The sequence below is a fragment of the Crocodylus siamensis genome, chromosome 3, assembly GCF_052110815.1.
Source record: "Crocodylus siamensis isolate JL-2025a chromosome 3, ASM5211081v1, whole genome shotgun sequence".
NCBI classification, from domain to species: domain Eukaryota; kingdom Metazoa; phylum Chordata; order Crocodylia; family Crocodylidae; genus Crocodylus; species Crocodylus siamensis.
Window position 1 is genome coordinate 77266850 of NC_143397.1, and position 27678 is coordinate 77294527.

Consider the following 27678-nt stretch of genomic DNA (forward strand, 5'->3'; position numbering starts at 1 on the left):
TTTTTTTTTTCTCTGTCTCTCTTCCTTTCAAATATATTTTTGCTCCTCTTCCATTCATTTTGTTGGCATTGCATATTTGTTGCAGGGAAGCAGAATCAAAATAACTGATGTTTGTCCAGAAGTCTTTCTTATGTGCAACAGTGAATTCCATATTTTTGATCCTGCTGCTGAAGAAGCTCAAGCTCTCACAAGCTCATCCCTAGAACAATGGTCAACAGGGGTGTGCAAAGCGGGCTGTTTTCAATTTGGATTCAGCCCAATTCTGGGGACAGTGATTCGATTAGCTGATTCGTATCACTGTCCCGATTCAATTCAGCTGAATCAGAATCCCTCCCAGCTCAGTGATCAGCCATGGGGGAACCCTGGGTACTCCCCCAGACCCAGGAGGCACCAGTCGCTGAGCCAAGCAGCTGGGTCGGGGGGGAGGTGTCCTCCACATGCTCCATAGCAGACTTGGAAGTGGACTGGAAGTGCTTCTGGTCCATTTCCAGGTCTACCACCAAACATGCTGGGCACACCCCCCCCATACTCCCATGGGACTCTCCATGTGCTCCACCATCTCAGCATTCATGAGCTGCCTGGTACCTTGAGGTATATGGAAAAAACATATAAAGTTGTGTCTATGGCCAAATTGTTGAATCTTTTCGAATCGAATTGGAGGCTTCCGATTTGATTTAGAAAGATTAATGCGTCTCCTGATTTGTTTCAGATTCAGAGATTCGGCTACTGAATTGGGCCAAATCTCCTCTGAATCAAATCAATGACTGGAGCTTTCTACAGTCCTAGTGGTCAGAAGCATTTTTCTGGTAGCAGACTGTAATAATACAGCTTGGGTCCTAGATGGGCCAGTGCTATGGTTCAGCCAGCACTACTGCTCTGTCTATTCTCTACCTCTTAATCAGCCATGGCATTGGGTGATGTATGTGAAACCCTCCAACCCCACAACCTTCTTGCCCCTCCCTCATCAGCTCTGGGCTGGATCCATTGACTCCATGCACCGGATCTGGCTGATCAGCTGTAGGTTGCCAACTTCTACCCTAGAATATCACAGCAGCTTCATAGTTCCCAAGAAGAGAGGTCAACATCACAAAGAGAAAAGTGTTATTTGAAGTTGTGCAGATTGGGCTGTTTCAGTGGAAGTCTGAATATGTGCATTTCAAAGTAGTATCTATAAATCAAAGAAAAGGGGAAGTGGAATGGGAACGAGTTTTAGAATTCTTTTTTTCCCCACAATCAAACATTCATCACTGAAAAATGGAGATGGTCCATCAGAAACCATTTTACTTGAACCAAATGAACTGAATGTCCTGTGGGATGCAAGTTTTCTGATCACGTAATCATAGAGAAGTTGGGCTAAAAGGGACCTCGAGAGGTCATCTAGTTGAGCCCCCAATCATTCCTATCCAAACCATTCTATACAAATCCATTGTCTAAACTCTTAGTAAAACTTTGCAATCCTGACACAACACAAGGTATAACACCCTAATCTGCTGCTGGTAAAGCAGTGGGGGCCATGGTCGCCACTGTAGTGCTACTGCAGAGATTGTTAAAATACATCCAAGAGATCCTAGGAAAAGAGGGCCATGCATCTGCATCCCCCAGTCAGTACCAATCTGACTATGGAGTAAGATTCCTTCCTGACCTCAAATATGGTGGCTGGTCATACCTTGAGTGGCGGGGCAAGTCCCTGTAAGCAGAAATGCCTGTGTGAAAGTCCTAGAAAGAGCACTGGCACATCCCAGTCAAAATCCCCAGCCTTGTTTGCAGTCAATACTCAATGCCTCTGAGGAAGGCTTAGAAGAAGCCTAATGTGTAGCAGCAGGAGGGGAAAAAAATTCCCTCCTGGCCACATGTGGCAACCAGATAAATTCAGAAACATGGGACTACCCGAAGTAGACCAAATGCATAGGTATGCCTATTTCATCCCCAATTATTGACTTCTTGAACACGTCCCATAATGAAGAGTCTATTAAACTGCCCCACTGTTCTAACAGTGCCCCTCCTTCCTTACACCTACCGGGGATCCTGACTGCCATCACTGTGACTGTGACAGGGTTAATATTGTAGCTCTGGCCCTAAAGGGTAAACAACTTTGTTTCTTCTCTCCCCAAAGCTGGCAGAGGAAGAACCTTGGCAGCCATCCTGTAGCAGTGTCACCCTGCTTTCCATGATTCTATTCCAGTGAAGAAAAATCAATTTAATGCATATGCCCTAATTTGGGGGAGCTGATTTTTGGGGAAAGAAAAGGAAAGTGTGTGTGTGTGTGTGTGTGTGTGTGTGTGTGTGTGTGTGTGATATGTAAGTAAATATAGTATTAAAAGTCATTGGGTCCCCAGTGAAGGTGTTGTTACATGTCTTCTTGTGAAGACTTCAGTGTTATACAGAGAATGACCACAGGCTCAGTTCAGTGACAAAGGCTAAGCCAGGTTTATTGCAAGTGAGTCTGGGTGTTGGTCACCAAACATAAGTCTCAGTCACAGGCAAATGGGAAGCAGGCAGAGGGATGGTATATATCAGTTAGTCTGTGTGGAATGAGAGGCCACATAAGAATGTATTCCCCCAAGATTTGTAGGGGAGGCCAGTGCTATAAATCAGATGGTTAGTTCAGCCTTATGAACAGCAAGCAGCTGTTCAGATCTCATGAGCTGAAAGGACAACATTGCCTTGACACATATTGTAAGAGGGAGGAAAGAGCTAAATATGCAGCAGACACCTGGCTTTTTTGAGTTACCTTGTTTGTCAAGTTCCTGCATCCCTGAAATTTTAAGGCAACTCCATGCTGGATGAAGCAATATGAAAGAACTTGTTGTGCTAGGCTACAGGCAAGTGGTTCTGAGCACAATTACCTCATCACAGACATGGAAGATACTCTTGTATATATCTGTGCTTGGATTGCCATATGACAAACTAATTTGTTATTGCCTTTACCTCCATTCTGGAAAAATCTGTATAAGAAGAGGCTAGATTAAGCCTTTCCATGTGTTAGAGAAGGGGTACTGAAAATAATATACTATGGCTCACTTATAATTTGGAATTATGAACAAGGGGGAGAGAATAGTATTTAAGATCTGAAAAAAGACTCCAAGCAGATAAGCCTGCTACTAAATCGAGAGACAAACTTAATTGTTGATACTCAGGAAAGGAGAAAGAGAAGAGGTTCTTATTATTTTCAAAGATAATGAATTATATGCTAATTTAGAAACTGTTTTGTTGTTTTCTGGGGTATTTACTATTTTATTTAGTGCTTCTGCATGAGACCTGTAATCCACACTGTATTACAAAGTTCAAGACCAGGCTCCAAAGCTTTAAACAGTAGGTGGAAACATCCATTAGTAAGTTGCCAAATTAAATATGCCTTTAATCATGAAATATATGAAGATGCTTCTGCCCACCAGAGAGATATACAAATCTTACATACCAGAAGCAGAGTAAAATGTTAGAGGAAAAAAAACAGACCATTAATCTTTCAGAAGAACAGCAGGCTGTCTTGGAATTTGGTAGCCAGGGGACGTAACAGCTGGCTAAGTTATGTAGTGACATATCACAGTGCCTAACACTTTCCCACAGTATACTGTTATGAGGGGTACTACATTGTTATCTTGCATCTTGCATAGAGTGTTTGGAAAATGCCCAACAGATAGCAGGCATTGCTACAAATAAAGAATAAAATGTGGAAAGGGAGAGAACAAGAAATGACAAGATGAAAGATGGGGATGGTTCTTCAGACTCAAACCTTGTGGTTCGGAGTTGGTATAGGATGTCAAACACATGGGTCACATTCCTTTGCTTCCCAGTCACAGTAGAATGGGCACTGGACAAAAGAATCATACGGTCTACTCTTACAACAGGGGATAGATTCACTCTTTTGGGCATGAGATGAGAATGCAGTCTAGCTGTTCAGAAGCCATGGCAACTAAACAAATACACTTGTTTAACCCTTGTATCTGCTGAGCAGCTATACTAGGGGTTATATTCTGGCAAGGGAGGTCAGCAATGTTTCTGCTGTAGAGGGGCAGCTTTAAGTTACTTCTAGGGTTGTGAAGGAGCTTCTTTAGGGGAAGCTGCTTAGCAGAGAAGTCTACTCCCTCCTCTGTTGTCCATTGTAATCTTAGGAGTGTCTCCAGTTCACTCTAAGTCTTCTACAGGAGCTGTACCCTTGCTTCAGGTGCATGTAAGCCAAAGATGGTTTGTAAACTTATCCCTTCTCTATGTTCTTGGAAGCTCTAATTCACTACTAGTCATAATTTCTATAGATAGGAATACAGATTAGGGAAAGCACAACCTTTTTACTTGAATCCTTACTAGAAAGATTCATTCTATTACATTCCTCTCTTTATCCCACAAGGGCAGCTTCCTTTTTTGTTTTTTTGGGTTTTTTTAGACGGAGACAGAGATCACATTCACCTGGCTATTGTCCAGATAAACTTCCTTCATGTGACCGTCCATGAAGCAGCTGCTTTAAAATATGTTAACATTACTTCAAAAGTTGAGGTAATGAAAGACAGACGTTTCAGGTGTATGAACACTCAGGACCAAATCAGGCAGCATAAGAAGGGAGCATGTGAAGTGTGGAGTGAGGAGGAATGGCAGCCAAAGAAGGGCACTGCAAATTTGATATTATGCTGGATTTCCCCAGAATTAATGCTCTGCAGTCAATGCTTTAGGGCAGGGATGACAAATTCCTATGGTCCCCCTTGACCTCCAGGCAAGACCTAGCTTGTGGGCCTCTTCATGAGCTGAATCCAGACTGAGCAGAGCCTTGTGGACTGGTTCCTGACTCACTTTTAGCAGGAGCAAACAGCATTAGAGAGGTGAGGGAGTTAACACAACTATTGCTCAAATGTCCATTGCCAACATGCATCCCCAGCAGGGGTCAGCACACTGGAATTCAGTGGCTGGCCCTCCCCCTGCTCCACTCATTCCTAAATTCCTGACCCCACAAGGCATATCTTTGATGCCCTTGCTTTAGAGGGAGATTCCAGGGTCAAGCCTAGCCTCCAGAGATGTTTTGGTGGGTGTCCCCATACTTGCATTGGTGCAGTAATTTCTACCTATGTGTAACAGGGGGCCATCTCTGGGCCCATTTTTCTTATGCCCCACCCACCTGTTTCTGGGCCAGCTGCCCACCTTCTTTCCTGCCATGCCTTGTTGTTAATTAATTAATGATCTTAATTAGACAGGAGGCTGCCCATTTTCCTGCCCTGATGACAGGGAGAGCTATCTGTGACTCTGTACCTTTCCTACATGGCAGCCCATGCCTCGCAGATGGCAACCAGCTGTTATCAACATCACCAGCCCCACACTGGGCCCCAGAATCCTCCTATCAGGACCCCTCCACAATCCCTCCATTCAGGAGGCCTACCCCGCTCTCATTCAGGGCTGCCTCACTCCCTGAAACTATTTCTCCTCTTGGCCATGGTCCCCTCCCAGGATCTTTGGCCACACAGGCCCTGGCTTTGGCTGTGTAGGAACGAACCCCAGGCTCTCCAAGCTCTGGGTGTCTCTTGCCATGGGCCACTGACCCTTTTGCCCATTCTGGTCCTGACCCCAGCCCAGACCAGTTGAGGGTACTCTCAGACAGGCTTCTGAGCATCTCGCCCCACTCTCACTCCTGGGGGTTTCCCTCAGGACCCTACTAGCGCGTGACCCACCTTTGTGGGAGCTGGGGTTAAGGCACCCTGGCCCACCTTTCACCAGGGTGGTAACTGGCCTGGGATTTCCTGGGGGCTCCCATGTCACTGGGAGCCCCACCATGCCACCCACTCCCAGCAGGGTGCAGTTTTAGGTTATGCCGAGGATAAGGAGCCTCCTAAACCATCCCCTACAGCTCCTCCCTTACTTTCAAGATGTTCCACGAAGTCTTGCAGCCAGGCAATGTTGCTGCCTGGCCTGCCAGCAGCAAAATTCCCTGTTTATATGGCAGCCATAATCAGGCACCTGCTGGCTGCTTGGCTTAGGTCTTAAAGTGGCAGGCAGAAAACAATGCCGTGCCACACTATGAATATGCAAACACTATCTGTGGTAGTTTATTATGTATTTTCTAAGTAAAGAAGCCTACCTGCTGTTGATTTCTGAATTGTTTGTTGTAAGCCTCCTTTTCTTTTTGGAAAGTAGTTGTGGCCTGAACCAATTCAGCTTTCACACTATAAAATAAAAAAACCCAGAGGGAAAAACATAAAATAGGTCAAAATAAAAGACATTAAGTTAGAGCTTAATAGCTGAAATCCAAATGTAAAAATAAAATACCACACTACTTAAAATTCATATGCATTCTAAATATAAATGGAATTGTTCAACTTGGCTATCCAATTTCCAGGTGGAAATCTGCCAGATTGCTTCTCCAAATATCATTAATTTCCTTCCTTTGCTTGCTTTACCTTACAGGAAAAAGTGTGTGTGAAGACTGCAGAATGGGTCCAGAAAAAATTGCTAAGGAGGGCTGAGAGCCCAGGATACTCCAGGGAGGAGCCAGCTTTTCATACTACAATGAAGACTCCAAGTGGTTGCAGTCTGGTTTCTTTGAGTGAGCCCCAGCTGATCACAAACCATCATCTTAAAGCATGATATAAACAATTTCTTTCTCCTGGGATAAAAAAGGAAGGGAGCTAAGGTGAATACAGTGGAGTTTCCAGAAGGCCAAGTTATAAGAATGTGAATTTAGGCATTTTCACCACATTCCATGGTAACAATCTCATGTAGACTTAGGCTGTCATCTTTCAAATGTTTGTGCTTACAGTTTAACTTCACTACCATTAACAGCCTCATTAACTTCAAATGGATGCTTAATGTAGCAAAGGTTAGCATGTGTAGGATCAGAATCTAAGGCCTAAAACATGCAGGTGGGTCTCATGAACATCAGTGGAACTCCACTCAGGGCTAAAGGCCCATCTCTACTGAAGCAATTAGGACATAAGCAAGAATTACAGAAGCCATCTTACAGGTGTAACAGTTAAAATACGTCTACACTGTTGTAATAAAAGCAAAAGTATTTTTATGTTGTACTACTTTCTCTTTCTCAAACATCTTCAAAGCTATATATATGACCTAAAATTAAATCTGTTCAAAATTTTTCCAGTGGCATTTAAAAATGCCAATAAATTGAAAACAAAATGTGTTGTGAAAATACATTGACATTTCATTTGGAGAAAATAAAGAAGAATGGAGGATTTTAATTTTAATATTTATATATAATATACTCTGAATTGGAACAAAATACTTCAATTATCCTCCTTTTTTCAGATTGTTCTTTGCATGCAATTTTAATTTTTCTCTTACAATTCCACTTTGAAAGATAAGGTTTTTAAATCATAGAATAGATAATTTGCTTTCCTACAAAAGAATGAAAATCCATAGCAAATTTTTCTACATTAGCATTTTCAACATGGCTACAGATGGCTAGAAAATGTTGTTTAGAGATTTGCTTTCAGGAATTGGCTTGTAGGTAAAGTAAATATTGCACTAGAACAATGGTCCAGGGGAACAACAAGAGTTAACTGGTTTCTAAAAGTCTGTTTGTGACAAAGTTTCATGTTCTCAGCCTTTGTGTCAGAAGCTAGCTGACAAACAGGCTGGGGAAATTGAAAACATGTACCGCAGTGTTCCATAACAAAGATAAGGGACTCTACAATGTTGCCATTAGGTCACAGTGACCAGCTGCTAAGCCCCTGGGATTTCTGGTTTTGATGGACAGACCAAATTAAGAAGCAGGGCATGCCCAAATTAAAACACTGTTAATGACCAAATTAAGATATATGCACATGATATGTTTGAGAAACAAAGGGATATACTGACAGAACAGAACACAGATAATAGCATGATGACCACAGGGAAACCAATCAATGGTACACAGAAATGGAGAGACATCAGAGGAGAAAGAATACAGAAGGAGGGATTTCAAATTAACAGGAGGATCCCGAGGCAGGGGGGAATCCTGAGGCCACCAGCACAGCTCACCCAACCCATCAGGGGAGGGATGTGGGGGTGAGCATCAGCCCTTGATCTCCAGGCTGCTGACATCTGACATTCAAGCAAAGAACCACAAGGTGGTGCTCACATACTGGCCACATGCACTGCTCTCTTTGTCAAGCCCCTGGGACTGGAAAATAATTGGTACCAAATTTCCTTTCTTAGGGTTTCCATTAGACCCTTGTTTCAGAGATGCCCAGTTTAAGCTCTGACAGTTCCTCAGTTCCTTCTCTGCCTGAAGCACTCTGCTGGTTCCACTATGGTCCCTGAGCTTCTCTGGGAAGATCACCCCACCAGGCTTCTTCCTAGGTCATGGGGACAGGTTCACCAAAGCTTTCCTTCTTGGGGCTGTACCTGAACTGCAGCTTCCCAAACTCACCATCATCTATTTCTCCCACAAGAAAGCCTTCTTACCAGACTAAGTTCCTCTTTGCAGACCTAAAAATATTCTGTTTTAACTGTCTTCAGGTGAGCAGTGGCTCATCTCAAAGTTGGTTACCGGAACATGAAAACTAGGTTTCAAACACAGACCATGAAGCAACCATGATGTTGAAATCCTGGGCACCAGGGAAAACAGATTAATAGAGGTATATATAAGAGGTTCATGAGGCAAGGGAATAAACATATCATCTACTCTGGTTGCAGTGACAACAAACACTCAGAGGGAATAGAATTCATGATGACAGATTCTGCAGAATAGTCACACATCAACTCAGAACCTGTCAACCAATTGTGGCGAAATGCCGGGCTAGCAGCTGCAGCTCCGGCACCGCTTAGGGGAGCCGCGGGCTTTGCCGAGTTGTGCGAGCGCGCGGCTTGTGGGGCGGAATTGAGGTAGCTCTTAGCCGCCCTCGAGGTTCGCCGAGTTGGCACAACGACTTAAAGTAAGTAGTTAGTGTCTCTTAATCTATAGGGTGTCCGTTGGTTCACGAGGTTCTAGAGCCAGCCCTTGCGTTCCAACAGTGGAGCTAGTCCAAAGCTAGGTGCGGCTGCTGACTCCTTAAGTCCCAGAACTGGTCAACGGCTCATTGAGATGGAATGTTAGTAATAAAAGTTATTACAGAGTAGATATAGAGTAAAATAAAAAGATTTTATTCACTCACCTGGCCTCACCCTCTTACAAGTAAGAGGGGAGGCCGGTTGGAACGAAGTTGCAGTAAATACAAGTATAGTGAGCGTAGGTATGCTGTCTAAGCTACGATGAGAGGCAGTCGAGAAGTGGAGTCTCCGATGTTTCTTCAGTTACAGTATGCTGGATACTAAAGGGGTCTGTTGGTTCACGGGGTTCCAGAGCCAGCAGCTGCTGGCTCCGTAGTCCCAGAACTGGTCAACAGCTCATAAATGGGATATTCTATAGGGTGTCCGTTGGTTCACGAGGTCCCAGAGCCAGCCCTTGCGTTCCAACAGTGGAGCTAGTCCAAAGCTAGGTGCGGCTGCCGGCTCCTTAAGTCCCAGAACTGGTCAACGGCTCATGAATGGGAAATACAAAGCAATACTGTAACACGGTGAATCGTTGTCAGTTGTTGGATTTCTGAGGCCTTTGTTTTCGCTGGGATATGCCCAGGCGGGGAGGCTGAGAACTGGTCTGCAGGGTGATCAGGCCCACAGAGTTTTCCAGTTGTCATCTCTGCTGCTTCCTGCTTTTTTGCCTCTTTTATAGATGTTCGTTGGACTGCCTCTATGACGCTAACTATAATACACAGATAGAATAATTTTCTTTTACATAATAGTTACTAGGCAGATTTTCTACACAAGTTTTGTTTCTGTAATACTGACACTTTTTAGATAAGAGGTAAAATTTATAGAGTATAGGTGTGGGGCCTACTGCTAGCAGAGCATAGTACCAGGCACTTGTTTAGACTAACAGTGAAACTGCAAGGCAATAAAAAGCGATACCAGGCACTTGCTTTGGATAACAGCACAGGCCTCAAGGTTACATAAATGTGAAAGTGCTGCGCGGCAGTTATACAGAAAAGGGAAAATAATACAAAGTCTTTGCTAAAAACTATAAGATAGTTACACCAATATATCATATATACCATTCCTCCAGTGTGTTTGCCTCTGAAGTATGACTGGCAGAACACAAAAACATGACTTACTCCTTGCTTTGGGTGACTTTAATGCAAAAGTAGGGTGTGACAACCAAGGAATGGAAAGAGTAACAGGGAAGCAGGTGTTGAAACATTAAATCAAGTTTTCAAACACAGATCATGAGATAACTATGTATTTGAAATCCAACCACAATAATAAGGGAGCTATTGAATTGTTCTTGGTGTCCATCCTAATTTTTAACTCTATTTTTTTGCAAAGACATGCACAAAGCAACACAAATCTCATCTAATGTTCTAAAAGTCAGATTGATTGTGTCCACATCAACTTGATACTCAAATTGTCTGTCCAAGTTACCAGACACACTGAGAAACAGAGATCATTAACAACTACTGTCTTTGCATTTCCAAATGGAAAAATAAAACTGAAGAAAATTGACTTCACACAACAATTGGCAAAGAAAATCAACAGTCTAAACCCGAAAACAAAAAGGGCTAAGAAAAATTCCAGTATGGATTGAAGAACACAGCTGAGGTTCTATCAGAGTCAGAGAATGGTGAGACAGAGACTCGAACTGAAGAAAAATTAGCAGTTTTCAGAAATTACATGATTCAATCTACAGCTGGATACCAACATAGATGAAGTAAGAAATGGATAAAGCAAGCAATGATGTGCCCACTGATGAAAGAGCAGCACTGGGCCGATGAAGTTTTGGAAAAAGCAAAAGGAGAAGTACAAGAAAGGAGAAAATGCAGTGTAAAACAATACAAGGAAAGATACATGGTAGATACTACTACAGGTAGGAAACCTCAATGTCATTTACACAGTGACTAAAAATCCTAAATGGAAATTTCAAAGGAAATGGGCCAATTAAAACCAAAGATGGAAAAATGTTCATAACTGAGGAAGAACAGAAAAACAGATGGACAGAGCATTTCAAAGACATCTGTAACAGACCCAGCATTATGAACAATATGAACCTGAACAACATGACATTGTTACAGACTTCACTGAATGCATGAATTAGATGTAAAAAGAAATCAGAACATTCTGAAGGAATAATCCCCGCACAACAGTGAAAAGAAAACCAAGCAATTAACATAATATTCATGCAAGGACAATTTCACTTGAACTAGCCTATATCTATACAAAGGATTAGCCTTCCCCCCTCAGATAAATAGCTTATTTCTTGGGAAAAATAAATAATGGATAGTTGCGTTCATGGTACTTTTTTCTCCTCCCTACATGAAGAACACTATGTAGGTACAAATCAGGTCGGTGGCAAAGATCCAGTGGTGGTGTGCTTCAAGGACTGAAGCACAGGATTTCCCCATGAGCTAGTGTAGATATCAAGGCACACGTTTTCCATACAGATTGTTCTGGTCTCCTCTCTTGGCTGGAAAACTATAGATACGTGGGAACCCCTGGGAAGTCTCCATAGATCCCTGGAATCCTCCATATGTATTGAGTGTCTTTGTGGGTCTTGCAGCATATCCCACAGAGAAGAAATTTCAGTTCAACAATGGAATAATGAGCAGAGGAATCCCAGATTTACTTCCTAAGGGCATCTCTTTATATGTTGTCTTTTGTCAGAGGGGGGTCAATCTCACCCATGAGAACCAGAACAAGGCACAGAAGTTACTTTTCCATATTTCCATGTATGGGTATGGTTGCCTAAAATTCCGGCTTTTGCATTTCAACATACATGCTATGTACTTGGCTTAGATGATACAATTGGTGATGGTCTTGCTTTGAGAGGGGTTTGGATTACATGATTTCCTGAGGGCCCTTCCAATCCTAATTTTCTATGATTCTACTTTAATGAAATCTTGAATAAAGGGTCTAAAACTTATACCATGTGCTAGTTTCTGAATATCAATTGTGGCACTATCTACAACTATGTGGAGGTTCCTTGTGGAGAGGAAACAGTTTATTTATAGCAAAGCTTGCCATCATTTACAAGAAAAGTGGAAACAGAGACCACTGTGCAGAACTTATGTGTCTAGCTTTTGAAATTCCATGTCCAACAAGGTAAAAGCTTTCATAATCATGTCTATTGCTTGATTACGCACAAATATGAAATCTCTGAGTTGAGTTGTCTGTGGGGAAAATAATTAGTTAACACAACTTAAGGTACCATACAGAACTAGAGAAAAAGCATTTAATTATTATTAGTCTCTGCTTACATATAAAGTGCTCGTCTGAACTCAGCTTTGACTTTTTACATTAAGACTCATGGTTCTACCCTACCAGCTACTTCTCTTGGTGATGATAACATGGATTTTCCTACAAAACAAAATCATATTGATGATTAATCATGACATGAGTGTTGGCTCAGGATTTCTAGTTTACTATACTCATTTACTTTCTCAAATTGTCAAACTTTCTTCTCTAACTAATCAATTTGTTCTACTACGGGTTTCCTTGTTTAATCCTGTTGACCAGGTTTAATCCAGGTTCAAATGCCAATCTTTCAAGTGGGATTTTACCACGTCTACTGGAAGTTGAGCCAAAGCCCTTCTGCAGTTTGGTCTTCTCTAGTCTAATCCAGGGATGCAGAAGATATGGCTCATGAGCCAAATCCAGTCCATGAAGCTGTATCATCTGGACATGGAGCCTGAAGTTGACCCACATGCCACATGTAATGCACACTGGATCAGCTCTGTTCTACATGCAATGCCCACACATGGTCAGACTGGGACACACTGTGCATGAGATGTGCACACTGGGCCAGTATGGGATGCATGCTGCACATGGCTTCTGCACCAGGCCAGACCCAGATGAACGCCTGTGTGGGGCTGCTACTACATGAGTACTGCACATAATGCCTGCACCAGACTGGTCTGGGATGTGTGCTGGATCTAGCTTGCAGGACTGGTCTGTAGGTTGCTCCAGCCCACAGGGTTGGCCTAGAATTAGTTTAGCTTGCAAGGGCTGATCCATTTGACATTCCTAATGCAATCCACAATCTCCCCAATAGGGACAAATCCTGTATTTAAATGATTAACAGGAACAAAAGAATGCATCTGTTCTACAAATAACTTCTAGTATATTGTTTAGTAATATCTAGCCATTCAATACAAATTAATTATTTTACTGAGCTATGCCTTTACTTAGTAATTAGATCACTAATTAAATATTTTACTAAGTAAGTTAAGTACTGAGTAATTTATATGCTAAGTAATACTGTAACTGGGTAATCTGGGAAATCTCTCTAAGCAAGTAATTTAAGAACATGTGACCCACTTAAATTGTTCCCTCCAGCAAATAGTTTATAGTAATTGTAGTTATAATTTTAAAATTATAATCCCAGAAGACTGTCAAAGTTAAACATTGGGGTAGCATGCTCAAATTTTCCTGTGATGCCATAAAAGCGTACAAAATTGACCTGAATAGTTTATATCAAATTAAGAGTTCATTAGCTCATAATTTGAAAATCCCTGCTAAAACTACTATATGAGCTACTGTGATGACAGCAGGAACAATTTAGTACCCAGTTCAGCTGTCTGTCATTTTCCAGCTAAGAACTTAGACATATGATAAAATATTTTGCTGAATTAGAATTTTAAGGAGAACCAAAAGAACCTTACCCCCAAGGTAACAGGAGTCAAGGTATTGCTCACGTCTTACTGAAGAAGGTTACTTGACTAATGTGTAGTTGAGTGGGAGTCTTGTTAACGTCCAGTTTATTTATTTTAACTCATGAGTTCATCTCTCTAGTGATGCATACATTCATTAATCCTATTTAAGGATGATGGAATATTTCAATAGCTTCCCTAAGTGAACCTGCTAGATTTTAAAATTGATTTCTGCTAAGTAAAATAAGGAAGGAAGGGAAACAGGGGTGTAGGTTGTAGCCATGTTGGTTTAAGGACATAGGCAGACAAGGTTCTTTGGGTAAATCTGATATCTTTATTAGACCAACTCAAATAGTTGGTCTAGGAATGGAACCATCTTCATGTAAGATAGAAAACCATTTGGATCATTCTTGCTTTCTGAATACTTATATTTCTTACTTTGACACTGGGTAAAAATTAAAACCAATGAGGCTTCTTTTTCTGAGATAAACTTAGTCATTATCACTGGTCTTGGATTGCTTTCAAAACAAAGAGTATCTCTTCTTTTCAGTTTTCCTTTTTCCTGCCTAAAGTGAATAGAGTTTTGCCTGGATACAACTCTGTTGAGCTACTTTTTGAACTTGCACCAAGAGACGAGGGGAAGTACTGCTCTTTTAGGCACTCTCATTTGCTAAGTTTTACACGCCCCTAGGTAGGAGCAATACAGCTGCGTTAACTCCCTTTAATCATCTCTGCGACTGTTACTAAGCTGTCAGATAGCACTGCATATCCTGTTGGAGGAATGTTGCCAGAAGGTAAGCAAACCAGTTGACACAACAGTCAGTGTTGCAAGACAGCTCCTGTTCTCAGACCAAATCCTTGAAGAACCTGTTTAAGACCATCTCTGCCACGTTCAGCTTGTGGAGTCTTCCCCTACTTGAGTTATCTGGTCATATGAGTGTGAGTGTGAGCAAGAGAGTAAGAGTGAGAGTGAGCGAGAGAGTGAGTGAGGGCTGGGCTTTAGAATTTTCTGTTCCATGACTTTTTTCCATTGTGGCAAGATTTCTATAAAACCTGAGCATTTAACACTCCTCTCACTTAACTGACCCAAAATTCAAACACAACATTGGGTGCATCTACACAAGATGCTTTACTGCACAGTAAACCATGTCCCCTGCCCCAGCAGCAGGGAGTTACCAGAAGAATCTCCCAGTGTCTCCCCTGTGACCACGGAGGTGGCAGTGGGAGATAAGAATCTCCCAGTTTGGGTCCTATGACCATGGGGCTCTGGCTGGGAGATAAGGATCTCCCAGCACTGGCCCTGCAACCACAGAGCTGGTGCTGAGAGATAAGTGTCTCCCAGCCCAGGTCCTGTGACCATGGAGCAGGGACTGGGAGCTCTCTGCTGCTAGGGCCAGGGAACATGGTCCCCGCCTGGGCTCTGGTGGCAGAGGCCACCCTGGCAGCAGGAAACTCCCAGGGCTAGGGAGCAATGTCCTGGCCCCCTGAGCTAGTACGAAGGGGGATCCTAGAGCTCCCTCTGGCTGCTGCAGCGTCCCATTTCATGGCCATAGGGAGCAGGAGCAGTTTGCTGCTAGGAGCAACAAATCGGCTTCTGTGTCCCTGCATGTGTAGACACATGCCCAGAAGCATTTACTTTCAAGCAGTTTACTTAAGAGTGAACTGCTCCTGGATTATTCACACATGTAGACACACCTACTAGTTCATACTTACCCTACCATGTCATAAAGTGTGACAAAATACAAGTCATCCTCAAGTGATTTAGGATTCCTGCCTTTGCCTTATTCCTTATATTGTAATTGAGGTATAATGAAACATATCCTATAAATTCTCACAGCTTAACTTTAAGATGAACATGAATTTCCTAAATCTTCCTGATAAAAAAATCACAGCTCCAAGGTCACATAAAGGAAAAAAAAAGTAAAAACCTTCTGAATGAGCTGATGCTGCAATGAGATGTTTACTGGAATTGCAGGTGGGGAGTCCATTCTGGTAGGGAAAGGTGATTCTGTTAGTTCATATTTCACTTTGGGAATATTGGTGGAAGTAAACCTACACACAGAAAATCATGGTATTAGAAATGAGCCTGAAGTTAAACACAATTCAGTATTAAAAAGGGCTGCAAAGGAAGTACATCTTATTTCTGTGTGTGACGAGCTAGGTGGCAATGACCTACCCCAGGGGTTTTGAAAGGGCAAAAAATGATTGGAGGACTTGGGATTCCCTTTCCTCACCAATCTGGTAATGATTTGGCCCAGGGGTTTGAAGGGGTAAAAGATGATTGGAGGACTTGGGATTCCCTTTCTGCACCAATCAGGCCCCTGAGACTCACCCCCCGTGTCCCGATTGGCCCCTTGGGTCACCTGGAGGAGGATAAAAGGGGCAGCATGGGCTGACTCAGGAGAGACCAGTGAGGGATAACAAGGAAGGTGCTTCACAGAGCTGGCAAGAGCTGAGCCGGTGGGGCAGGAGCAGTTGCCCCAGAAGAGCCTGAAAGAGCAGGACCTGCAGGCAGCAGTGGGACCCTCAGCAGCGCGGCGTGCGGCCGGCAGGAGAGGCTCCCCATTGGGCTCCAGGATCCCCTATGAGAGGCTGCAGCTAGCAGGAGAGGCTCTCCCCGCTTCAGGAAGGATCTGAGCAGCGACCTGAGAGGTTTCCTGCTCCTCCTATCAGAGGCCAGGCAGCTCAACATGAGGCTGGGGCTCCAGGAAAGTCAAGCCCCCACAGCAGGCTGGAACATGGCCTCCAGTGGTGGCTGTGTGGTAGTGTTCCTGCCCACATAGATCTGGGTTCACGTCTCAGCTGAGGTGACTTGGGGTGAGTAAGATAACGAGAAGTAAATTTTCTTGCAGTGAAAGGAGCCATTGTGTTCCCCCTCCAGATACCAAGGCCCTATATTTCCTTGTCATTTGATATTTTGCATTTTGTGCCTTTTTATACTTCACCAACCCGTATTGTTTGTTCTGCTGTTTGTGGTTTATATTTTGTTAACCCTGTTTTTTTTGTCAATGATTGCAAGTGTCTAACCTTTGTTGAATCCTGCCCCCTTGGGGCACTGTAGTGTCCACTATACCCTCTGATTTATGCTTGTTATGTTCCCAGTATTGCTCCCTCATTAAAAGGTATATGGTTAAGTCCCCATTGGTGGTCTGGCTCTGCTCTATAGGGGGAGGAGAGTCCCTACATCTTCCACAGCGCTTTGTGCACCTGCTTTGATCCCTTCAATTGGAGAGGGGGTACCTCTTGGAGTACCGCCCGGGTTACATATGTTTTTCTGGAATGCTTGTTTATTTAGAGATAACACAATTGTTCAAATATTAGTAACAGTACTCTGAGTATCTGAAATGGATGTTGGTAATATTTTTGCAAAATAACATCAATAGGCGAGTGTTTGATCGTTCAACAGCAGACTCTTTAATTACTCTCTTCCCTCAGTAAGGTTTGTGGATTCTTCTCTCTCATCAATGTACAAAATATATTTTGGCCAGGCTAAATTCTGCTCGTTTTATTCATTGGGGTCCTCATCAGATAGGACTACACACACAAGACTGAGACATGTACATTAGTTTTCAAGTTTCCTAGGTCTGTGAACATATCTTGTTCAGTATGTAAAGCACTATGAATCCTTACTGTATTTATAAGTGATTATATACAAAAAGGAGGATTAAGATGAGGGTTAAGATTTTTCACCTGAATGGCCATTTTTGAAGTGGTCTGCAGCCATGCACTTGTGCTTGGTTATGGATGCCAAGGGCGTATTATACATTATACATTATACCATGTTCCATGCCTCGCAGATGGCATCCAAATTCCACTATCACTCCCCTGTCCCCTTACTGCGCCACTTTGGCTTCTGGCCTAACTAGGCCTCAGGAGTCCTTGGACGTGTCTGGGCCTTAACTCACACCCCCTTACTGGGACCTCCACTCCAGCTACTTGGGTCAGCTTATGTGCAGTCCTTCAGGTCGTTTTATGACCCTACTCTACTTGGCTGCCAACTGCCGATACTCCGGTCAGCTTATGTGCAGCCCTTCTGACTGTTTTAAGGCCCTACTCTACATGGCTGCTGGGGCCCTACTACTCTTCCTACTACTTCAAGCAGGCACCTGTAAGGCAGAAGGGGCTGAGACTTTCTAGTGCCCTATACTCACCCTTCACTGGGGAGGCACAGGTGTGGCATTTCCTGGAAGCTGCCCTGCCAGAAGTAGCCTCACCATACCATCCAACCCCATCAGGGTGTAGTTTTAGGTCATGCCATCCCCATAGTTCCTACCCTGTCTGCCAGGTGTCCCTGAGCAGCAGCTCCAGCTGAGCCCTCTTCCCCAGTCAGGCAGTCTCCTGCTGGCCATGTGACTCTGGATTGGGGAGTGCAGCCACCTGCAAGCCACCTCTGATGCCTACTCAGGCCTTTTGAGTGGCAGGAACCACAACTGTCCTGCTGCAAGCAGACACCCAAAGGTGCCCTGCCACATGTATTTGTATTCAAGTCCCAAAAACAAAATAAAGAAGGAAGAGGTTCCTTTTGAAGCTGAGCCACTGCCCCTTGCATTTAATAGTCATGCGGGGGTTTGGTGAAGTGGGGTTCCCCGCCTAGCCACAGTGCTAGGTTCCCCACTTGCCTTTGGCCATGCCTCCCACCTAACTTTACTGCCATGCCTTGTTCTTATTAATTAGGAAGTTAAGTAAGTGGGAGGCTGCCCATTTTATGCCCCAATGCTAGGGGGCACTCTTTGCGGCTCCAAACCTCCCCTACACTGCAGCCCATGCCTTGCAGATGGCATCCAGCTGTTAGTCACACCAGCCCCACACTGGGCTCCAGAATCCTCCTATCAGGACCCCCCTTTGATCCCTCCACTCAGGTGGCCTACTCCACCATCATTTGGGCTGCTGAGCTCCCTGTAGCTATTTCCCTTCTTGGGCATGGTCCCCCTGGGACCTTTGGCCACACAGGCCCTGGCCTCACCTCCAAGGCCAGGCGGGACCTCAGGACCTCTACTCTGGTTGTTCCTTGCAGTGGGCTCCCGGTCCTTTTGACCTTCCTGGTCCTGGCCTCAGCATTGACCAATTGAGGGGGTACTTTACCTCCAGCCTCTCTCACTGGCCCCACACTCTCATACGGGTCCACCTTCCTGGATGTAGGTGCTGGGGTACCTCACACCATGACAGGTACTCCAGGGGACTCTCACCCTCCCGAAGCAGCAGGCCGTGGTGCTACTTAAGATCTTACCTTCAACCCACATTCAGCCTCCCAGCAGTAGAGGACTTATTGGGGTCAGGACTCACCCCTCTCTCTCAGGCTGAGCCCCCTCTACTCAGCCTCTGGCCCAAACGTCAGCCTTGGGCATCCAAAGACCTACCTGGGCCTACTCCCCTGACTCAGGGCTCCACACCACCCCCTCACTTGGGGCTGTAGATCTCCACCCCTTCACTCAGGGCTCCAGACAGCCCCCTCACTCGGGGCCATAGGGCTTCACTCCCCAGTGGGTTCAGGTGGCCGTAGCTGTGCCTGGCCCCAACTACATTTCCTCAGGGTTCTATCCCCCCACAGGGATCAGGTGGCCACAACCATGTCTGGCCCCCACTCTCCCTCCTCAGGGTCTTGCATCCCATACCAGGCTCAGGTGGCTGCAGCCATGCCTGGCCCACAACTACCTCTGATGGTACACAAACCCACCCAAAGGTGAGGGCTAGGGTCAAGGGGCCCCTACGTGCCTTTCACCAGGGTGATAACTGGTCTGCCATTTCCTGGGGGCTCCCGCACCACTGAGACCCCCACCAGGCCACCCACTCCCTGCAGGGTGCAGTTTTAGGTCATTCCCAGGATCAGGAGCCTTCTAGCCATCCCGTCCAGCTCCTCCCTTACCTCCAGGATGATACACAAAGCCCCACAGTCAGGCAATGTTACTATCTTCCCAGCCAGCAGGGAACTGAGTTTTTATATAGGCAGCCAGAGATCAAAAATGGCTGCCTTAATCAAGCACCTCCTAGCTGCTTAGCTTTGGTCTTAAAGTGGCAGGCACCAACAGTGCCCTTACACACACCTTCCCCCTTTAAATGGTACCTAGAGGGTTTCCCCTGCTGCTTCTCCAAAGCAGGCTCCCACCGGAGTCTGTGGGAGCCCCCAAGTGGGGAGCACCCACCAAGGTGCTGTGCCACAGCGGGGAGGGGGAAAGACTAGAAGGCAGTGTAATGGGGAAGTTCCTGCTTTGCTGGGATCAAGGTTGCAAGTAAAATCCAGGGTCATCTCCCTTCTGGGCCAGCCAACACCTCTCTAAGCCATACACCCTCTTAGTTTCTTTCTTGTAGCCTGACATATCTCCTTGTCTTGGCTGCCCAGGAAGCCAGATGCAAGAGGAGAGCTGCAAATTCAAATATCCTCTGGGAAGAGGGGAGGGGGAGTGTAGCAGGAGTCAGTGCTTCAGGGATGGCTAGGATGCCCCCTGGTAGCCACATGGCTTCTGCTCTGCTCCAATTCCTAAGGTACCCTATTTCTTTCCTCTCCTGCCATGCCTTTGCTGGAATAATTGGGATGTGAAGAGGGAGGCATCCCCCAGTGTTCCTAAGTGAACTTATGTCTCTGTGCGGCCAGTGGGTTTTTTCCAAAGCCCACTACACATCAAGCCCCACCCCAAGCCATTCTTGTCTCAGGGCACTTGTTACTTTATAGGGTATTTGTGGCCTATGACCTCTCCTGTAACCATGTCATAGAATCATAGAAAGTTAGGGTTGGCAGGGACCTCAGGATTCATCAACCCCCTGCTCAAAGGTGTTCCCAATCATCACTTGGGTGGGCACTTTGCCCTTCCAAACCACCAGACCACCTCAGGCCTCCACTCTTGTTGTTGGAGCCTCTGCCCCCTGCTCTGGCTTGGTTCCTTTAGTTGAGACCCATTGCACTGGGCCTGACTTTTTGAACTCTAGCCATAGTTTCACCCCTCCCATGTGCTGGGCCCTTGGTAGAGCATTGGTCTACTCAGTCCAAAGGTTACATGTTTAAACCCTGCCTCCAGGAGACTTTACTTCTGCATTTCACTTTCCCAAAGAAGTATTTTCCTATTGTTTATTCTGTCCTCTTTACCATTCCATCTCAAGCCCTATTCAAGCAGATGGAGAGAGAGCACCCCGCTTCCTCCTCAGATTCTGGGTTCCTGACCATGTCTCGAATCTTCTGGAGTGTTGTGACCATGGCAGATCCTAGCCACCCTGACTGTGAAGTAGTGCCTTCTAATGTCTAGTCTAAACCTACTCTCTAGCAATTTATGGCCATTATTCCTTGTTACTTCAGGAGGCACTTGGGGGAACAAGGTCTCTCCCAAACCCTGCTGGTCCCCCCTAGTAAGTTTATAGATGGCCACCAGATCCCCCCTCAGCCTTCAGGTCCCGTAGCCTCTCCTCGTAGGGCCTGCCCTGCTGACCCCTGATCATGTGGGTGGCCCTCCTCTTGAACATCTCCATGCTGTCCACATCCCTCCTGAAGTCCAATGCCCAGAAATGGATGCAGTACTCCAACTGCAGCCTAACCAGTGTCACATAGAAGGGGAGGATAACCTCGTTGGACCTGCTTGAGATGCATCTGTGGATGCATGACAAAGTATGGTTGGCCTTCCTTACTGCATCCCCACACTGTCTGCCCATATTCATATTGGCCTCAATAATGACTACTAGATTCTCTGCCTCTGCACTGATGAGAAGGGAGTTCCCTGGCATGTAGGTCTGCTGCTGGTTCTTCTTCCCTAGGTGCAGTACCCTGAGCTTATCAGTGTTGAAACCCATCCTGTTCTCTTCCACCCAACCCTGTAGCCTGTCCAGATCCAATTGCAGCCTATTCCTTCCTTCTAACATGCCCACTTCTTCTCACATCTTAGTGTCATCTGCAAATTTGAACAGGGTGCATTTTACCCCTTTGTCCAAGTCACTGATGAAGATGTTGAATGGTGTGGGCCCGAGGACTGAGCCCTATGGAACCCCACTGCCCACATCCCTCCAGGTTGAATAAGACCCGTCCACCACCACTCTCTGGGTATGGCCATCCAGCCAGTTAGTGACCCATCTGACTGTGTAGGCATTAAATGGGAATGGGGTGAGAGACTGTGTTGAAGGCCTTCCGAAACTCTAGAAAGACTATATCCACCACAACACCTGCATCCAGGGATTTGGTGACCTGGTCATAGAAGGCCACCAGGTTGGTCTGACAGGACCTGCCTCTAATGAACCCATGTTGGTTGCCCCTAAGCATAGTCTCCCTTGCTGGCCTCTTTTGGACATGTGCCAGGATAATTTTCTCAAAAAACTTCCCCAGGACCGAGGTAAGACTAACAGGCCTACAGTTTCCTGGGTCCTACTTCTTCCCCTTTTTGAAAATGGGAACATAGGCCCTTTTCCAGTCCTCCGGCACATTGCCAGAGTACCACGAGTGCTCATAAAGCTAGAACTTGGATTTCTAGTTTCCCAACCAACCACTTAGCTCTTGAGTCTAAAACACGAAAAGTTTCTCTATTAACAACTGCTAATAACATCATTATGGTTTGGTCCATCTTTAATAATTTTAGACCTTAAAAACTAGTATGTATTTACATGTATGTGTCCATGCTACCAGAAAATAGAAGTCCTACCTGGGACATGTGCCAAAAATGCCACCTACACAATCAAAGAGAACTAGAATGCTGCCAATGGTCCAAGAGGGAAGATAAGCAAGAGGGAGAGAGAAGACTGAAAGGAAGCTGCCTTCATATTAAACTCCCTGAAAAACAGGTCTCACATCTAAATATCAGCCTATTTCCTCATCCCTATTAAATGGTGATCTCTGGGTGGCAAGGGAATTTATTGACCTATCTGTGCCATTATTGTTGTCACAGAAATGTGAACAAAAATTAGAGATGGTTCAGAGTCAACGAATCACAGCAGCTAATCACATATTTATGATCATTTACATGCAGAAAATACTTCATTCTGCAAACACGTGCTGGCTTAGTCAGACATAGCTACCGTAAAAGTCACAAATATTCAATCCTCCCTACATTAGCCCCATTAGAGAGAAAGAAGAAAATGACACAGAACTATAAAGAGTACCTGCTGCTTATTCCATGGATTCCAAATTCTGAGAGAATCTCTTTCATTACTGAAATTAAGATACAGATTTTTAGTCCATTAATATACACTGTGAACACAAAACATCCATTTGCAATTTTATAATATATTTTAGCCAAGATCATCTCATTACAATATAATGTAGATGTCTTATATTGTAATGCAAATAGCTTTAGTAACAACTACAAATGTTCACAATCAATACTGTTTTAAAAATGATAAAATGTTAGCAAAGAGAAAAGCAGAGAGACACAACCTAGAAGCACTGGCTGGTACAGAATGTGTGTACCACTTCTGCCAGTAGGGCTAGCATCTGTACTGCACTGGTCCTTCAAAGGTTAGGCTGGATCCCTGTTCACAAGTAGGATCCCTGTTACTGCAAAATAACCATGTGTGTTTACATGAGCACCTAGTTACTATGCAGTAAACCTCCCTAATCCTGAATAAATTTCCTACCTGCAAATGCAATTAACAAATTTACTTGAGATTAGTAACGGTACAGAACTGGCACAGGGAGTTAAAGGTCTCTTATCACTGGCTCCATGGTCGCGGAGCTGGCGCTAGGAGATAAAGAGTCTACGGTTATGGCTCTGTGAGTGCAGAGCTGGGGGAAACAGGCTGGGGAGCTTCTTTCCTCCTTAGCTCCACACTCACAGAGCTTGGCAGAAAACAAGCTCCCCAGCCTGTCCTCTCCCCCAGCTCTATGCTTACGTAGTGGGTGGGAAACAAGCCCCCTAGCCTGATCCAACCCTAGCTCTGTGCTCATCATGGGCAACTGGTGCTGCCTTAGTCAGGAGGGGCACGTGTTCCCCTAGCAACCAGTCAGGTACCAGGGAGGAGGTCCCCCCTTCCCCAATCTCACTGGCGGGGGCTGAGGGATCCCTGCAGCTCATTACAAGGTAGCTGCTCGCTGTGGCCTATCACTGCAGCTGCTTCCAGGAGTGACTGTGGCCACTTCTGGGAGCACAACAGTGCTCCACTCCCCAGCTGGCACCTGCAGGGAGAGCACCAGCGCTCCCACCTGCCCCCTCTGCCCATCGCCTAAGTGGTGAGTGTGTCCAGTCAGTGGGTGCACCGGTGCTCTCAGAGGATGCATGTGCACCCCTGTACACCTCCTACATGTTGTCATGGGGGAGCTGGGTGGAGAACAAGACCCTCAGCTTGTTCCACCCCCAGCTCTGGGCTTGCAGAGCTGAGTGGGGAACAAGCTTCCCAGTCTCCACCTGACATGCAGGGTGGGGGCTGGGAACTGTCTTGGTGAGGGACAGGTCCCAGCCCCATGCCCCAATCAGGTGGCTGAGGCACGGGGCTTGGGAAGAACTACAGGGATGGGGTAGGCCCCAGCCTCCTGCCCTGATTCACCAGTGGGGCAGCTAGCAGTGAGCTAGCTGCTAACTGCCCCACTGGCAGATCAGGGCAGGGAGCTGGGACCTGCCCCTCTTCTTCAGTTCTTTCCAAGTTCTCTGCCCCTGACTGGGGAGCAAGGGCCAGGAACTCCCTGTTGCTGGGACAGGGGGACATTGTCCCTGCCCCATCAGCAGACAGCCCCCTGGGGCCAGGAGACCATTGTCTCCTGGTCCAGTGCTCCCTGCCAGGCCCTGGGATAGAGCTCCCCACAGTGGTGGTAGGGGCCCATTACAGGGTTTCAGGAAACTTGGTGCAAAGAACAGCAAATCTTCTTCCTAATCCCCGCATATGTAGGTACCTTACTCCAGAGTAGATAACACCAGAGTAAACGTATACCAGATCAAATGCATGTGTAGATGAATCCATGGGAAAGGAAAAGTAGGAAGACAGCAATAAATAAATGATCTTGAATGGAAGTGTGGTGCTGAGAGTTTCTCTAACTTGTGAGTTTATCAATCTGTTGTACTTTCTTGACAGTCTCATGCGTTACAACTTTAGTCCCAGCATACAGAAAGCATGACAATGGCACCCATTCTCTGACTTCAAAAGTACATGGAAAATTCAATTTGACAGCAGTAGTGCTCAACATCTATTTCATGGACTGAATCCAACCTGCAAGGCTATGTCATCTGGCTCACAGGACTCCCCAAGGGGCTGGAAATTTGGCAGCAGGGGAATGGTGTCAGCATTTATTGCCCCAGCTTCCAGATCCATAGCAATTAATAGTAAGTACTGTGGGCAAAATACCATGGTCTCACGCACTGGATTTTGCGAGTACACAGAGTTGTTCCATGGCTGGATTCAGGACATGGGGCCAGTTGGCTTGCCAGATCACACTCATGGACTGATCCTGTGCAGCAACCCCATGCTGGATCAAGCCCACAGACCACCCCTACACATGGGGTCCAGCCTGTGGACCAGCCCTGAGCCACCTATTCTGCTTATGGGGGCAAAAAATTAAGCATCACTGTTCTACGGCAAAAGCAAAGTCACAAATTATGGAATCCTCATGTCACAAAGTAGAAAAAGTAATGGATTGCTTATAGCTCAAGGTCCTGCTGTCTAGCTTCTTCACATAATGGGATGGAAGAAGTGAAGAGTAACAAGAAGGGGTTTTACAAGTGTGCCAGCAACAAGAGGAAGATCAGGGAAGTGTAGGTCTCTTACTAAATGGGGGAGGCAACCTAGTGAGAGATGTTGCGGAAAAAGTTGAAGTACTCAATGTCTTTTTCACTTCAGTCTTTCCAGGCAAGGTCAGCTCCCAGACTACTGCACTGGGCAGCAGTCTGGAGAAGAGGTGAGCAACCAACAATGGTGAAAGAACAGATTAGGGACTACTTACAAAAGCTGGATGTGTACAAGTCTTTGGGACCGGATGCAATGCATCCAAGGGTGCTGAGTGAGTTGACTGATGTGATTGCAGAGCCTCTGGCCATTATCTTTGAAAACTCATGGTGATTGGAAGAGGTCCTGGATGACTGAAGAAGAGCAAATATAGTGTGCATCTTTAAGGGAAGGAGGATCCAGGGAACTACAGATTGGTTATCCTCATGTCAGTCTGGAAAAATCATGGAGCAGGTCCTCAAGTAATGCGTATCTAAGCACTTGATGAAGAAGGTAATTAGGAGCAATCAGCATGGATTCACCAAGGGCAAGTCATGCCTGATCAATCTGTTTGCTTTTGATGGTGAGATAACTAGTTCTATGGATATAGGAAGAGTAGTGGATGTAATATACCTTTACTTTATTAATACAAAAAGCTAGAACTCTTGGTTCCAAAATGATAGCTTTTATTAGACCAACTGGAAAATGGCAAGAAAATTGTCCTTTTCTGCAAGCTTTTGGGATCAAAGTCCCTTTGTCAGGCTCTGGGAAAAGTGTAGATGGTACAAGATGGCAAAAAGTCCCCATAGGTAGGAAATAAACTTCATTTTTGCACAGCGGGAGCTGAAAATAGAGGGCTGTCCCTCTGCGTCTATGACAGTGTCTTTGTGAGCTGTGCTTAGTAGCTCTTTGATGTCTAGATCTGGTAGAATTCCTTTCCTGGAGGTGTCAGATGGCAAGCAGGGAGGTAAAAACCAACACGGCTACCAAGTACACCCCTGAAACATGGAAGATGCTGAATTTTAGCCAATTTTGGATTTTAAACTTCATTGCAGAACAACAGGGAAGTTTTTTTACCTCCCTGCCTGGCATCTGACACCTCCAGGGAAGGAATTCTACCTGATCTGCACATCCAAGAGCTAATCAACACAAGCTCACAAAGACACTGTCATGGACCCAGAGGGACAGCCTTCCATCTTCAGCTCCCTCTGTGCAAAAATGAAGTTTATTTCCTACCTATGGGGACTTTTTACCATCTTGTACCATCTACACTTTTCCCAGAGCCTGACAAAGGGACTTTGATCCCAAAAGCTTGCAGAAAAGGACAATTTTCTTGCCATTTTCCAGTTGGTCTAATAAAAGATATCATTTGGGAACCAAGAGTTCTAGTTTTTTGTATATCTTTTTGTCTCAGGCCAACATGGCTACAAAGTACACCCCTGGTTATTTTAGCAAGGCTTTTGATACAATCTCTCACAATATTCTCCCAAGCAAGCTAAGGAATTATGGGTTGGATGAATGGACTGTAAGGTGGATAGAAAACTGGCTGGATCATTGGGCTCAAAGGGTAGTAATCAATAGCTGTATGTCTAATTGGAAGCTGGTATCAAGTGGAGTGCCCAAGGATTCAATATCTTCTTCATCAATGATCTGGAAGATGGGAGGGAGTGCACCCTCACCAAATTTGCAGATAAGACCAAGCTGGGGGGAGCTGTAGATATGCTGGAGAGTAGGCCTAGGCTTCAGAGAGACCTAGACAAATTGGAGGATTGGACCAAAAGAAACCTCAAGGGGTTCAATGAGGACAAGTGCAAAGTATTACCTCTCAGCTTCATGTTCTTGGGAAACCCTGACACAGGATGCAGACTGTCTGACTCACAAAGTATCCCTCCGCTCCTCTACCTAAACAGAAACTGATTAAGATGCAGTGAGAGACACACCTAAAACCCTCCAGATAAGAGTGACAAGAGTGAAGCAACTGCCCTAGGTCTCATTTGCATCCGAGATGGAACCAGATGACCATTCATTTACATGAGAGATGGAGAACAGAAAGCCTGAAGCAGAGACTGCAGCGAATTCTGGGATCAGAGGAGCAGGGGAGCACTGCATGATTGGGAATCTGTGCTCCAAATGTTAATCAACCCACACACCCAGCTCAGCATTTATCAGACCAATTCTAATCTGGATTTACAAAGGACTTCCCCCTCCACCCTCTAAGCAGAAGTAAGTTTAATAGACATCTTGGGCCATACATTCTCCGGTCCCACTATGGGAGGTCTATGTAAACTTAATTGGCTAAAAGTCGGTTGCCGGGTTAGGGAATGCTGAGGCAAGACACCGAGTCAGGGGGGACGGGCAACATTTGAACAATGGTAAAGGGTTCATCATAGCAGCCAGCCCATTGGAGCCCTGTGCACAAGTGTTGTCATACTTTTCCCGGGACAACTGGTGGAAGTCCTCTCTATAAAAGGTTATGAACACTCCAATA

At 45.3% G+C, this 27678-nt stretch overlaps 1 long non-coding RNA gene across 1 annotated transcript in view; it reads right to left on the reverse strand.

The window, feature by feature from the left end:
• Nucleotides 1–6058: 6058 nt before the first annotated feature.
• Nucleotides 6059–27678, reverse strand: part of LOC149868428 (uncharacterized) — a 116597-nt gene continuing 94977 nt past the window's right edge. The window contains exon 7 of the long non-coding RNA XR_016440988.1: nucleotides 6059–6143. This is a non-coding gene — a long non-coding RNA (uncharacterized LOC149868428). The remainder of the gene's footprint in view (nucleotides 6144–27678) is intronic.